Here is a 14,402-nt window from a genome sequence, read left to right on the forward strand (position 1 = left end):
CAATCCTTTAGTAATGAACACAGCACCAGAGAATCTGTTTATCCAGAAATGAAGTGATATTGATCAATTGGCACAATAACTCCACAAGGCAGATTCAAGAACTCTCATCCGGGCGAAGGCCATGTAGCCATTCACAAAGCCCCTCTATTTTTGGGGGGAAGGGGGTTAAGAAACAAATCCCTGTACTAGAAATAGCTATAGCAACTTGCCTCGTGACAGATATTAGGCTAGCATTGCAGGGCACCAAACTGACAATTACAAGTTGCTCCTCAGGCTTCCCCCTCTGGGGCCCACCATGTTACTGTAAAAAGTGGAGAGGGAAACTGGGCTCTCCAACAACAACAAAAGTGGGGGGACCTGGGATCCCCACAATAGTGTCAGTGTCTCCTTGATATTTGGGGGGAATAGCAGGCTCAAAAGGAGGCCTGTGAAAGGAGGGCAACTTCGGGGGTCTTTCCACCTATGTATACCAGGACCCACTGCAGAGAGAGTATGATTCTAATGAATAAGAGAGTCTCAAAACGGGTACATGGAAGATAAAGAGTGGCTCAGACAGACAATAAGTAAGAGGAACCTTATGTATACACAGAGTCCATGGGCAAACTGTGAGTGCAAGAGGCTGACTTTATATCTAATTTCATTCCTTCAAGGAGTACTTGATGTGATCCCACAGTGTAACAAAGCGTTGATACTTTCCCCATGGAACTGATAAAAGAAGCCAGATTGGCTTATCACTTTAACTTTGGAGTGACAGAACATTTAAATTTATTGCACAGCCCCCAGTGACGTGATGGGGGTGGGACGAAAGGGAGTGGGATGGGAACTGAATGGGGCAAGGGATGCATTTTACTACACGCCGTAACAACACCGCCGCCACCGGAAGTTCCCATTCTGTTCCCAATCTATCCCAGAGGAGGTGATTTTCAGGAACTGTTCAGAAGCATTCCTGAAGATCACATCCTCTGGGAAGGATCGGGAACAGAATGGGAACTTCTGGCGGCATCGTTCCGGCATGTGGTAAAATACGTCCCTTGCCCCATTCTGTTCCCATCCTGCTCCCTTTTGTCCCACCCCCATCACGTCCCTGGGGGCTATGCAATAAACTTATGTGATAGGATTTGAGACACCTTAGGACTGTCAAACAGGAACGGAATAGGGACACAGCCTCAGATGAGGAGTAAGTATGGCCTTTTACTGTTTCGCAATGAGACTTTGGATGGAGATACTGCACTACATTTTTATAGTGTTGCTATTCCACTTTTACTGCTCTGGCTGCCTCCTGTTGCAATAAGGCCTAAGAGCTCTCTGGCTGAGAATTCTAAATGCCTCTCCCTAAACTGCAAATCCCAGAATGTAACAGGAGGCAATTAGAACAGTAAAAGTGGAATAGCAACACTATGAGAGTGTAGTGCAGTAATCTTTGGGGAGAAACAGATGGCCCCAATGGGGTGGGTTGGAGCCGCCTCATTTAGGCTATATTGGGGCTGCAGCAAACAGACACATAGCCCCAATCCAGCCAGCTTCTGCCCCAAATAGAGGAGGAAAAAAATCTACTCCTATTTGGGGTAGAAAGAAACCAACCCTTTGTCTCTGGAGCTTGCTTTTTGCGGGCTCAGGGTTGTGTGGCATCTAAATACCATGTCCCCAAGTCACCTGGAAGCTCTCCGGCATGTCATTCACCAGCATGACATCCAGGTGATTTGGGGGCATGGCATGTGTAAACACCACACCCCCAAGCTGGCTTGAAACCACCTGAAGCTGCCAGTCTGTTTCTACCCTTTGTCTCCATTGCAAGATCATATGCAGAAAACCTGAGGGAGGACAGAGTAAGCATCAAATCCATTTAACTTTTATTTTAGTACTATCTAGGTGTTCAACTTGTTCTTAGGTCAGTGTGACCCCTTCACTAATTTCCAAAATTCATTGTAACCTCCATGTCTAAAGCTAAATATCACATAGGAAAATATGTTATTATTCTTATTATGCTTTATTTATATAGTGCTGTAGATTTGCACTATACAAACAATAAAACAATAAAATAGATACTAGTAAACCTGCCCATGGCGTACAATCTAAGAAACAGTAGCATAATACATATAAATAATAAATAACAATACAGGAAAAGGTTCAATAAAACAGGCAACAAATTAAAAACATCAAATAGCAAATAATGGTCATGCAATGCCTGGGAACGTTTCTCTGAACAGGATGGTCTTCAACTCAGTTTTGAAACTAGTTAAAGAAGTGATGACCCGTGTTCGTGGGGGAAGGAGGTTCCAGGAGTGAGGGGCAACAAGTGAAAAGGGATGAATCCGGGATGAGGCAGAGAAAATCCTGGGCTGAGACAGCAGACCTTGACTACCAGAAAGGAGAGCCCGAGTGGGAAGGTGAGGAGAAAGAAGATCTGATAAATAAGGAGGGGCCAGCCCATGGAGGGCTGTATGTAACCCTGTACTCAATGATAGGGGTGTAGGGTATGCTAACAACCAATCATGTTAGGATTGTTGATGTTAACTGCCCTCAAGTTGATCTCAACTCATGTTGTCCCTTTCGAATAGACATCTCCAAGATCCCTTGTCCTCAACTGTTTTGCTTAGGTCCTGTAGGCTCAGGCTCATGGCTTCCCTGCTTGAGTCCATCAATCTGGCATGTGGTCTTCCTCTCTTTCTCCTACCTTTCCTAGCATTATTGTCTTTTCTACTTATTTGTGCCTTCTCATGATGTGGAAAGAAGAACAGTGTCAGATTAGTAATCCGGGTTTTTAGGAGAGTTCAGGCTTGATCTGTTTTAGAGTCCATTTGTTTTTCTTCTTGGCCGTGCATGGTATCCCCAGCACTACATCTGAAATGAGTTGGTTTTCTTTCCATCTGCTTTCTTTACTGCTCAGCTCTCACATATATACATTGTGATGGGGAATACAATGGCTTTGACTGTCCTCACTTTAGTGTTCAGAATTATTTTTTCATTATCAAGGATGAATTCTTGAATTCTTGTCAGTCTTCCATGATGATTATTTTGTTTTGTTTTCTTAATGTTCAGCATTCATCATATGTTGGTGCTTTCCTCCTTAACCTTTTTCGGTAATTACTCCAGGTCTTTGTTGGTTTCTGCTAGTAGTATTTTGTCATCTTCATATTTTAGGTTGTTAATGTTCCTTACTTCAATCTTTATTCTTCCTACCTCTAAATCTAAGCCTGCTGTGCATATGATATTTTCTGCATTCAAGTTGAACAAATAGGGTGATAGAATGCAGCCTTGCCCGACCCCTTTGCCTATTGGGAACTATCCTGTTTCTCTGTAATCTGCTCTAACGGCAGCCTCTTGTGTTAGACTACAGCACCCACAATAACCAGCTGTCATGGCTGATGAATGAGAGGTAATCCAGCCATCACATCTTGAGTGTGCCAAGATGTATGCTTCTGCTCACTAGATATATATTTCTGCATGTTTCATTCTCACATACAAAAATGAGAAATTTCAATTCTCTCTCCTTGCCTATAAGACAGTAAGCTGGTTCTTGGACTTTTTAGCAAAAGTTCTCACACATACAAGAATAATTTAGTGCAAATTGTGAAACTGCCCAAAGCAACAATAACTAGCCAGAACTATGAGGCTTTTTGTTTGGACTTTAAAAATTCAGAAACACACTGGGTCCTTGGTATCCACTGGGGTTTGGTTCCTGGATGCCCCATAGATACCAAAATCTGTAGATGCTCAAGTCTCGTTAAATACAAAGGCATAATAAAATGGTGTTCCTTCTGTAAAATGGCAAAATCAAGGTTTGCTTTTGGGAATTTATATAGTTTAAAAATATTTTCAAACCATAGATGGTTGAATACCTGGATAAAGAATCCATTCACATGGAGGGCCAACTATATCAGAATGGCTCATTTGTGTTTCTTTCAAATCAGATAAGTTGTTTTTCTGTGTTGGCTTTGGCTTCACCTGGGATAACTTAGAAAAAGTCTTGCATTTTTTTTTAGAATTGTGTGCCTTTATTTTGGGGACAAATAAACTGAAACAGAGGAGCTTACTGCATGAGCTTTAAAAGTGTTGCAAGCCTCCTGGGATGGAGGCAGGATACGGGATGGAGGCAGGGATTATTGCATGCTAAATAACAGTCTGATCACTGTCCGCCATCATCCTGGGTCCAAGGCAGGTCCCATCCAGGTCCCAGCCGCACTCCACCAGCACTTTTTCAAAGTCAGAAGCTTTCCAGCTTTGAAAAAGTGCTAGCAGAGAGCAGCTGGGACCCGGGCTGATGACGGGCAGCAATTTAGTATGTGACAATCCTTCATCCCCTGTCCCAGCTCCAGCCCAGGAGGCTTGAAACGCTTTTACGGTTCCTGTGATAAGCTCCAGAGTTACACCCAGCATGTCTCTTCTTCCTTGACACGTAAGGGTTAAAGACCTTCCAATAACAAGAAGTCTGGAAGGATTCTGCAAAAGGCCAGAATTGATGCCCAACCTGGAAAGATAATCCAAACATCTGGTCAGAGATGTTAGCTGTATGGAAATTTGCTCCAGCACATGTGCATGTAAAGTGAATTGGCACCTTCCACATTATGAGACATGAGTGCTGTACTCCATTCTGTTCAGATTCTGGTCTGCGAGAGCGTGGGACAGAGATGCATTTTTTCTACAAAGCTAGGTCCTTCATTCACCAACATGGACTTCTAATTTCTTCTGGGATTTCTGGGAATGACAATTTCCCTTCTGTGCATCTGTGTGCAAAGTTGTACTAGGTACATTTATTAGTTTTTGTAACAACTTTTCACATTTGTGTAAAAAAAATTATCTGTAATCGTATATGTTCAAAATAACTATTCTGCATTTTGCACAGCTAAATTATGAAAACAGTTCTTTATAAAAAATAAAAATGTCCTCAGATGTGAAAAATTTAATGACAGTTGCTTGTTTGATTGACATTAAGACACCCTTTCCTGTTGAAGCAATTGGAAAGTATTCTTTCCATTCATAGTCAAGGAGACATTTTCTGAATCTTCTACACATCCCTACTAATACTACAGTCTTCAGACACACATTCAAGCATCCACAGCATGAAAATATTTTAAATATATATAAATCCCCCCCCCAAACAAAAAAACTTGATTTTGCCACTTTTATAAGGGACACCATTTTATGATGCCATTGTATTTAATGGGACTTGAGCATTCATCCACAGAGGATCCTGGAACCAAACTGGATACTGGATACTGAGGACCCACAGTACTACTGCCACCACAACCACTATAAAAAGCCATTGTGGTGTAGTGGTTAAAGTGTTGGGACTTAGAATATCTAGGTGTTAATTCCAAATTAGCCAAGTTAATCGTCTGGGTGATCTTGAGCCAGTCACTTCAGTTCTGAGCATGACCTATTTCACAGGGTTGTTGCAAGGATAAAGACAGCAGGAGAAATCACCACGACATCTTTGACCTTCTGTTTAGCACACACCCATTCAAACATCCTTTTGTAGTCTCAAAACTTTCTTAGTGGTAAATTATTTTCATAATGCCAATTCATTTTAATAACTATTTTCCCTCAACATGTATGCAAACCTAGAAGAAAAACCTATGCCAGCGGCTATGATGCATACCTTTAGAATGATGGACCTACATCACAATATGCAACCATGTTAGTGAATTGAAACAATGCATAATGGGATACTGCACAAAACATTATGTTGTTTAATGGGAATTTGCACTTCACAATGGATATGTTGCACATTTGAATACATTGCACATTGGGGCATGTGCACTGTTACCATTGTGCAAATGCCACACTGCAGGAACTGCTTGCCAATTGTTCCTGTGGTGTAGCTATGTCTCTGCTCCACTACTAAGAATGTAGATGTTTTGCAATTCAGTGTTACACACTCATAAATTGGTTTAAATTGATGAAAACCTCCTGACATGATGCTGTATTTTAATCTTGTCATCTGCTTTCCCCAGAAGCTAGACTCCAATGTTTCTCAGAAATAGGAAGAAGAAATGGAAGGGAAAGGGTGAAGGAGAAACGCCTGAAGGCAGAACTCCACATTCATGGTAAAAGAGTTTTACATAAAGAATAGGGAGAGGAGTCTGAAAAGGTTGGAGACTACTGCACTATACCCTGGTGGCATCTCAAAAGCAAAGCTGCAGTATATATTTACCAACTGGGCCTTGGGACAGTTAGAGATTTGGATTACAGCTACCTAAATCCTGCAGCTGGCATGGTTCTGTTCTCTCTTAGGGAAAATAGAGGAAATGGCATGGGATGCCATTTTTGCCAGCACTGACATTTCCGTCCAGGCAGAAAGTTGTGATCAATTTGCATTTCCACTGCATTAGTAACTTTGAAGTTCTGCTGGCATATAAATTCCCCACCAGTACCCATTCCATACAAATTGTTTTTAACATTTTAATTGGTTTATATCATCATTAGAAAATTGTGCCACACTCAGTGAATGCTCCGAACAAGTAATTATTGTGTGTGTTATGCCTGAATTGTTTTTCTTTTTAATTAGTGAATAGAGTGCCGGGGGGGGGGGGGGGGGAGAGAGTTACATCTAAATATATATTTACTTAACATGGCTTAGCTTCCTCAAAAAGCACCTCTGGTATATTATGTAGACTGTAAAACTACTGCTTTCCAAACTCACTCTGTTATAATTACTTTAAATTACATGTTATTTTAATGCATAAAGTAAGTGTGCATGCACACACACATGAAAGTCCTGATGCAGACTCATTTCAAGATAAAATGTTTTATTTGGAAATTTAAAATGTAATCCCACGCACATTTACTTGTGAGCGAGCACTTCTGAATACAGTGGGATTTACCTCTATGCAATCATTTGTAGACCTAAATCCCGTTGATAGTCCTGACTAGAGTAGACTAATTTAATCACTGGGATTTACCTACATGTTGACTCACTATTCAACAACTATCAGGACTAACCAACCAGCCATAGGGTTGCATGGGCATGTGCTAAATAAAGTTTGCTGCCTGTGTTTTCATACAGCCAAACTGCTTATTGTATATTTAATATATTCAGCTCAAAAAAAGGTATCATAGTGGGTAAGCCTTTAAAAGTTTATCTCCCTTGTCAATCAAAGCAAAATTCTTCATAACAGTTTTCTCAGCCCTGCTTCACAGTAATGGTTTGGATATCTATATACATTTAGATACTGCTTAAATCCCACATATGTTATTTATTAGTTATATTTATCCTTCCTTTCTTCCAAAAAGGTCAAGGTAGCCTAGACAGTTCTCCTCCTCCACACCAACCGTGTAAGATAGGTCAAGTAGTGTGTGTGTGAGAGAGAGAAAACAGAGACAGAGAATGGCCCAAGGTCTATTTTCAGCAGCAACACAGCCAGCCTCTATGGTGCAGGGAGTGTGATACAGCCCTAAAGACTAATAGGAGAGAATGGCATTTTCCCTTTTGGAATTGAAAGGAAAGGTAACAAACTGTATTTGAGCAGCACATTTTTATCAGCAGCAGTGGTGACCAGGGGGAATGGTGTGGATGTCAAAATATAAGACACAGGACATGTAGAGCAGGGAAAATTCTGTAGGCTGGGACTAGTGCAAAAGAGACAGAAACATAACATGGCTGAGAATTGGGGGGTGAGAGGCAAATGGTATGTGATTGAAGCTGCTTTCACATATAAGGTTCATCCTAACCAAAGGAAAATTCTTTCTTTAAAAAAAACTGTGCTAATCTAATGTATTCATACCAAGTCCCTCAATTTGTCCTTCCTAAAGTGCTTCAGAGAACCTCAACATACAGGCTTCATAGGACACATATTTTCCTCTCTAATCCTGTCCTCTTGGAATATGTTTCCTGAGAGCTCTAGACAAGGCAAGGAAAACCTTGAGTTCAAAAAGAGATACAGTATTTCCACTAGGAGCAACTTGGGTTCACTCTGTCTGAAGGAGTGCATCATCCATACAAGAATCCTTTGGACTAACAACCTCCTTCCAGACCCACCACCCTTAAAGGAAGCTCTTCCACCAGACACTCCAAAGTGTGGAACTTTCCACCAAAGAAAGGGAGGCTGGCATTCCCCATGTGGTCCTTCTTCTGGCATTGAGGTTGTCAGATTTTGCAAATACAGGACAATCCGCTTAGTTCTAGGCCAGTTAAAGAGTGGCTGGGACACATGAGGGAGCCCCATTTAACCTTCTCCTCAAGGCTCACAAGATGAGGAGCTCTCAAGAGTTCTGAGCTCCCAAGTCATGAGATTTAAGGTGAATCTCTTCCAGGCCTACCTCACAAGCAACTTGTCTCAGTCACCTGGGCCTAGAGAGCTGAAAGCAAGATGAGTGGATGCCAGCCACATTCACAACAGATGGCACTCCACAGCATTTAATATGTAATTGAATCCATTTTGCCATGTACCTAGGGGGACAGTTTGATGGGAGCATGGCTGATTCCCATTCTTTCCACTGGGACAGGATAAAAAAATATATGGGTTATGGTCAGGATTTTCAGTTCCAAAATATAGGACATAATGACAGGCAGGGACCTTTCCAAACTTTGTACTCCTGACTGATTGATGAAAAAATGACTTTAGATCTGTAGCCTCTATTTTTCCCCCTCTGTGTCTTTAAATTGTTTTATACCAGTTGTGGTTTGTTAGTATGACTTAACTGCACTTTAATATATTTTGTGTGTGTACATTTATCTTGTATTTTTTATAATTAATTTTTGTGAGCTGAATGAGCCCCAGGTTGGAGTAATGTTTTATTTTACCTTTAAAAATTCAATTTACATTTTATTTTATGGCTACTTTACTCAAGCATTACTGTTAGAAGAATTCAGTAAGGACTACCACTACCCACTGAAAGTTCAAATAGTAATCCTCCCAGATATTTCAAGATTAGCACTGTTAAGTGTATTACAGAAAGCCAGCACAAAGCCATAGCATTAAGAACTGCAGACAAGAAACAAATGGGTGCCACTGAAGCACTGAGGAAGTGCAGAGTGGGAGTTCAATGTGACAGGTAAAGCAGAGGCTCACATACAGCTGCTGAAATAATCCTATTTAAATTTCATGACACCTGAATTGGGACTGAATCCAGCCGTTGAAAAACTTGGCATAGTGGAGCACAGGAGGGTTAATGCACGATCACCGGTGTGGGGAGCATGAAATGAGGGAATGCCCTCCAGATACAATGCCAAGGCACATTCACAGTTTATTTTTGTACTTTATCACTTGGTTCCCTGTTTTTCATCCCCAAAGTTTGAAAACTGCAAATATCAGAAAAAGGTAGTACCTGCCTACAGACATGACAAATTTAAAAAACATTACATAAACATGGAAATGGGATTGGGAAAGTTCAGTAGGTAATTTGTTAGCCAGGTCACAGAGGTGGCTTAAAGCAAAATGCAAAATGCAAGGACTTCTGTGTCCTCTTCATTTGATGATCTCAGTAATGGCAGTTGGTAGCTGGAGGGACAGGGGATCTCAGCTGGAACCAGTAAAACATGATAGAGGAGCTATGCTTGCTGCTTCCATGGACAATGTAGAATTTGACAAAGTTGTAAAAGTCCCTTTCAAATGTGAGTGCTCGTCCTCAGTAGGAAAGTTCCTCACTGAGGATCCAGCGACTGTTTAGGCCCACTGACCTCCGGAATCTGCTGCACAGATATCATGCTGCAGGTACAATTATTGTCATTGTTGTTGCTGTTGTTACCCACCTCTCACCATGGACCAAGGACAGGAATGACAATTAACAGACAAGCAACATCAGTTAAAAAGACATCAGTTAAAGCACACATCAATTCAAAGGATGAACAAGATGTACACATACTAAATCCACATCCACAATCCACATTTAAAATTCACAATTTAAAAATCATCTGGATAAACCTGTCAGAAGAGACTGGTCTTTAATGCTCTTTTAAACTCAAACATCATATTCAGCTATCAAATCTCTTCCAGCAGGTCATTCCACATTCTAGGAGTGGCTGAAAAAAAGTCCTTTGGCTAACAATTACTAATCTAGTCCTGGCCAATTGAAGTAAACATCCAACAGAGGACCTGAGTGTATGGGGTGGATTATATGGGATGAGGTGCTCCTCTAGGTAACCTGGACCCAAGCCATGTAAGGCTTTAAAGGTAATAACCAACACTTTGTACCTTGCCTGGAAACTAATCAACATCTTTGATTAGAAAGTATGAGTTGCCCCTGCTCACTCTATGGGTTTCCATGGCTGAGCAGGAATTTGAACTCTGGTCTCATGCCAACATCCCTGTTTAATAATGATTATAAGCTGTTCATATTGATTTTACCCAATTCCAGAAATATATTAAACATATGGGAACAACATAATAAGAAAAATATTACATTGTTCTCTCTATCTCTGGATGCAAAAAATGCCTTTAACAATCTGAACTAGACTTTTTTATTTAAAGTTTTGGGGAAAAATAGCTTGTGGAGATAATTTTATTAAATGGGTTAGATCAATCTATTCTATGCAAAGAACTCAAATAATAGCTAATTGGCTAATAGCTAATGGAGAATTGCCTAATCCACATGGGATACTGTCATTTTAAATGTATGTAGAATTTTAATGAAAAAAATATTTTGTTAAAAAGGAACCCTGGCCTCCGATACTGAAACCACACATCGCACTGTAGCGTGGACCTAGCATGTTCCTTTTTTCTTCATTTTTTCAATGAAGAGCAAAGAATACTGCTAACAAGTCACTTTGAAAAAGCTGTGGTCATCAAGTGTCAGTTTATTTATTTTTAAAAAAAATTACATGTTCTCCATCTATTCAGTTCATGAACATACATAATTCTGCCTTGAGGTTTAGCTGCCATCAGCACACACACAAGAAAACATGGTTCTTGCACACTACACAATTATAGCACTGTAATCCCAATTTAATTGTATGGCAACATCCTATGGAATCATGGGATTTCCAGTTCATGGTAGGGCACTGTTAATTCTCAGATAGAGAGCTTTAGTGTCCACCAAACCCCAGGATTCCATAGGATGCAATTGTAAAGTTAAAGTAGAATCTTAGCACTGCAACTGTGTAGTGTGAAACAGCCCCAGGTCTCAAAGTGAACAAATTTAAGATATTAATATCAATTTGAAATATTAATACTAATTCATTTAAAATATTAATTAAATATAACTGTACCCCTCTACTGCCAAAAAAAACCCAACAACCCTGCAGTACAAACCAGTCTGTCAAAGAGCCTGAAAGGAAGCAAACACTAATAAATAATAATCAACAAGAAGCAATACGGAGCTGTAAAGGATGATGGGGAATGGGAGTAGCACAGTAGAAGAGAGATGGAAATTCCATGGCAACCATTGTATTTATTTTCTATCTGGTAACCCAACTGAACAAATTCTCAAGCCTTTAAATATTTAATCACTGATATCAATAATCTTGCATATTAGGTAATTCTCTCTGGGCAAATGAGCCCAACTTCCATGTGGCCCAAACTGAGCTTTCTTTTCCCATTATTATTATTTTTTTACTGCTTTCAATCCTTTGGGATTTGGCACAGTGTGGTAGATGAATAGGGCATTTGGCACTTCTGACCATATGATGTGTATATATGTGATACAGATCCTCTATGCCAGTATGAGGAAAGATCCTACTTTTCTGACCTCACAGTTCCCAAAGCCTCCCACCAGTCTTTGAAGTGTACTGAACCTAATATATATATATATATATATATATATATATATATATATATATATATATATGAGAGCAAGGATTACCCCACCACCATCACCACCCCCCAAAAAATGTAATGCATCAGACTGCAATCAAGAAATCAGAAGAAGATTAGAACTTGGTAGGGCAGCTATGAAGGAACTAGACAAGATCATGAAGTGTCAAAATATATCACTGAATGTTCAAGTTAGGATAGTCCATGCCATCGTATTCCCCATGTCTATGTTTGGTTGTGAAATCTGGACAGTGAAGCAAAGCTGATTTGAGATGTGGTGATGGAAAAGAGTTCTATATATATATATACACACAAAAACATTTAAAACAAATATACATATAAGTCTTCTTTTTGTTAAACATTCATAGAATTTTTTCCAAACAATATTAGACTTAAACAAAATTTATGAAAATTTAATCATCATATTACTTCCTTAAGTAATCCCTCTGGCTCCTATTTCATCCTTTTAAATCCAGCTTCTTATAAGTCATAATACATTTGTCTCTTAGTGATCAATCCTTGTACAGCATAACACTTCCTTATAAAACAATTGATATCTTTACAATAATGTGGCCTGACCCTCCTCTCAGTCAAAAAGTATAGTTGCAAAAGTTCCCTTAATTGTCTTCATATATTTCTAGAAAGGGTTCCCAAGTCCTCAAGAAATTTTCAAGTGGTTTCTTACTTACTATAATTGTCAACCTATCTCCATATAATCATATATCTTGCCTAACCATTCATCACATGATGGAATTTCAACATTCTTCCACTTTGAGGCATCATAAGATTCTGGCAACACAAACCATATAAAAATTCAATTTACCATGTTGCCTTTCAGTTTGTTCATCCTCTAACATCCTCAACAAGTAAATCTTAGGATCTTGGATTAACTATTTTTAAAGTCTCTGAAATTGTCAAGTGAATTAAAGACCAAAATTAATGAGCTCTCTTACATCTCCACCAACAGTGGAAAAGAGTACCAACCTCCATTTCATATTTCCAACAGATGTTTCTAGTGTTCCTGTTAATTTTTGCTAGCCTATAAGGTGCCAAATGCCAACAATATTGTATTTTTATCATATTTTCTCTTATTCCACTGTTTTCTGTATACCTATATCTTTTCTTCCAGTTTGTTTCCTATTGGTTTAGAGGGATATTTGCCTCAATGTCTTTTGACCAATCTATCATACACTTTTTAATCACCTCTTGTTTCATGTCTTGGAAAAGAGTTCTGTGAATACACTGGGCTGCTAAAAAGACAAATAGGTCCTAGAGCAAACCAGGCCTGAACTCTCCCTAGAAGCAAAGATGACTAAACTGAGGTTGAAACACTTTGGTCTATCATGAGAAGAAAGGACTCACTAGAAAATATGTTAATGCTTGGTGAAGTGGAGGGCAGTAGGAAAAGAGGAGGACTGCACACCAGATGGAGAGATTCAGTTAGGGAAGCTACAGCTAAGAGTCTTCAAGACCTGAGCAGGGCAATTGAGGATAGGGTGACTTGGAGGTTTTTCATTCACTGCCCCCTCCCGAATTCGTCCCTTCTCGCTTGCTGCCCCTTACTCCTGGAACCTTCTTCCCCCACATGCACACCTCATCACTTCTCTATCCAGTTTCAAAACTGAGTTAAAGACTATATTGTTTAGAGAAGCATTCCCAGAGGCTAGCCCTCCCTGACCCAGGAAGCCTCCTTTTAACCATTAATTAAGAAGCCAAGCACTTCCTCCAGTCCATCTGCCTTGGTCCAGGCCTTGGAGGTGGAGAACTGCTGGACCTGATCCCATTCCCCACCACCACTCCCTTCTCCTTTTGTGTCGTGTCTTTTTAGATTGTAAGCCTGAGGGCAGGGAACTGTCTGACTAAAAGATTGTATGTACAGCGCTGTGTAAATTTACAGCGCTTTATAAATAAAGGTTAATAATAATAATAATAATAATAATAATAATAATAATAGGGTCGCCATAGGTTGAAGATAGTTAAACAACAATACAAATGTGCAAAAAAAACTCCTCCCCAGTACCCCTAAACCTCATCAGTACCCCCACCTCTCTCAAATACCTTCTTTTACCTCCTTGTAGCCTTCAAAACAGTGCCAGAAATTGATGCACTGTGAGTTTTGGTCACCATTTTCAAAAAGAAATGGAGGCAAAAGACAATATTTTGGTTCCCTCAGATCAAGGTGCAGCATGTGAGGGGATATGGGATGAAAAATTGTCCCTACTCCCACACAGTTGACTCTCCTTGCGCTAACTATGCAGAGGCCTATGAAAGTATGGATAGGCCAAGACATTTTGAAGCTTGAGGCTGAGCAACAGATGGCATTAATCTGAGTCAAAGGATATAGTGCTCAAAGCCAACCAAATTACAAATAAGACAAAAAATTCCACAATCATCATTCCCTTTCCCTAACAATGCAAAAAATATCTACAGTATACTGCTTTGCTTTATATGACACCACAAATCTGCCACCTGGGGCAGCTGCTTCACTTTGCCTAAATTGGTTCTCCTCTTACCTTCTTTTGAGTTGCTTTATGTGCGTTTTGGAGGAAATGATGCTTACCTATTCCTTCACTGCATGAATGATCAGCCATCCATATGAGATAACTGTTATTGTACCATTCAAATGAAGCCTTATATTTATAAGAACTCCACATACAAGCTTGGGTGGTTTCTAAATGCATATTTAAAAAACATAATATGCTCACATATTGA

The sequence above is a fragment of the Sceloporus occidentalis genome, unplaced genomic scaffold (genome assembly GCF_023333645.1).
Source record: "Sceloporus occidentalis isolate IW3139 unplaced genomic scaffold, rSceOcc1.0.p SCAF_5, whole genome shotgun sequence".
NCBI classification, from domain to species: Eukaryota; Metazoa; Chordata; class Lepidosauria; order Squamata; family Phrynosomatidae; genus Sceloporus; species Sceloporus occidentalis.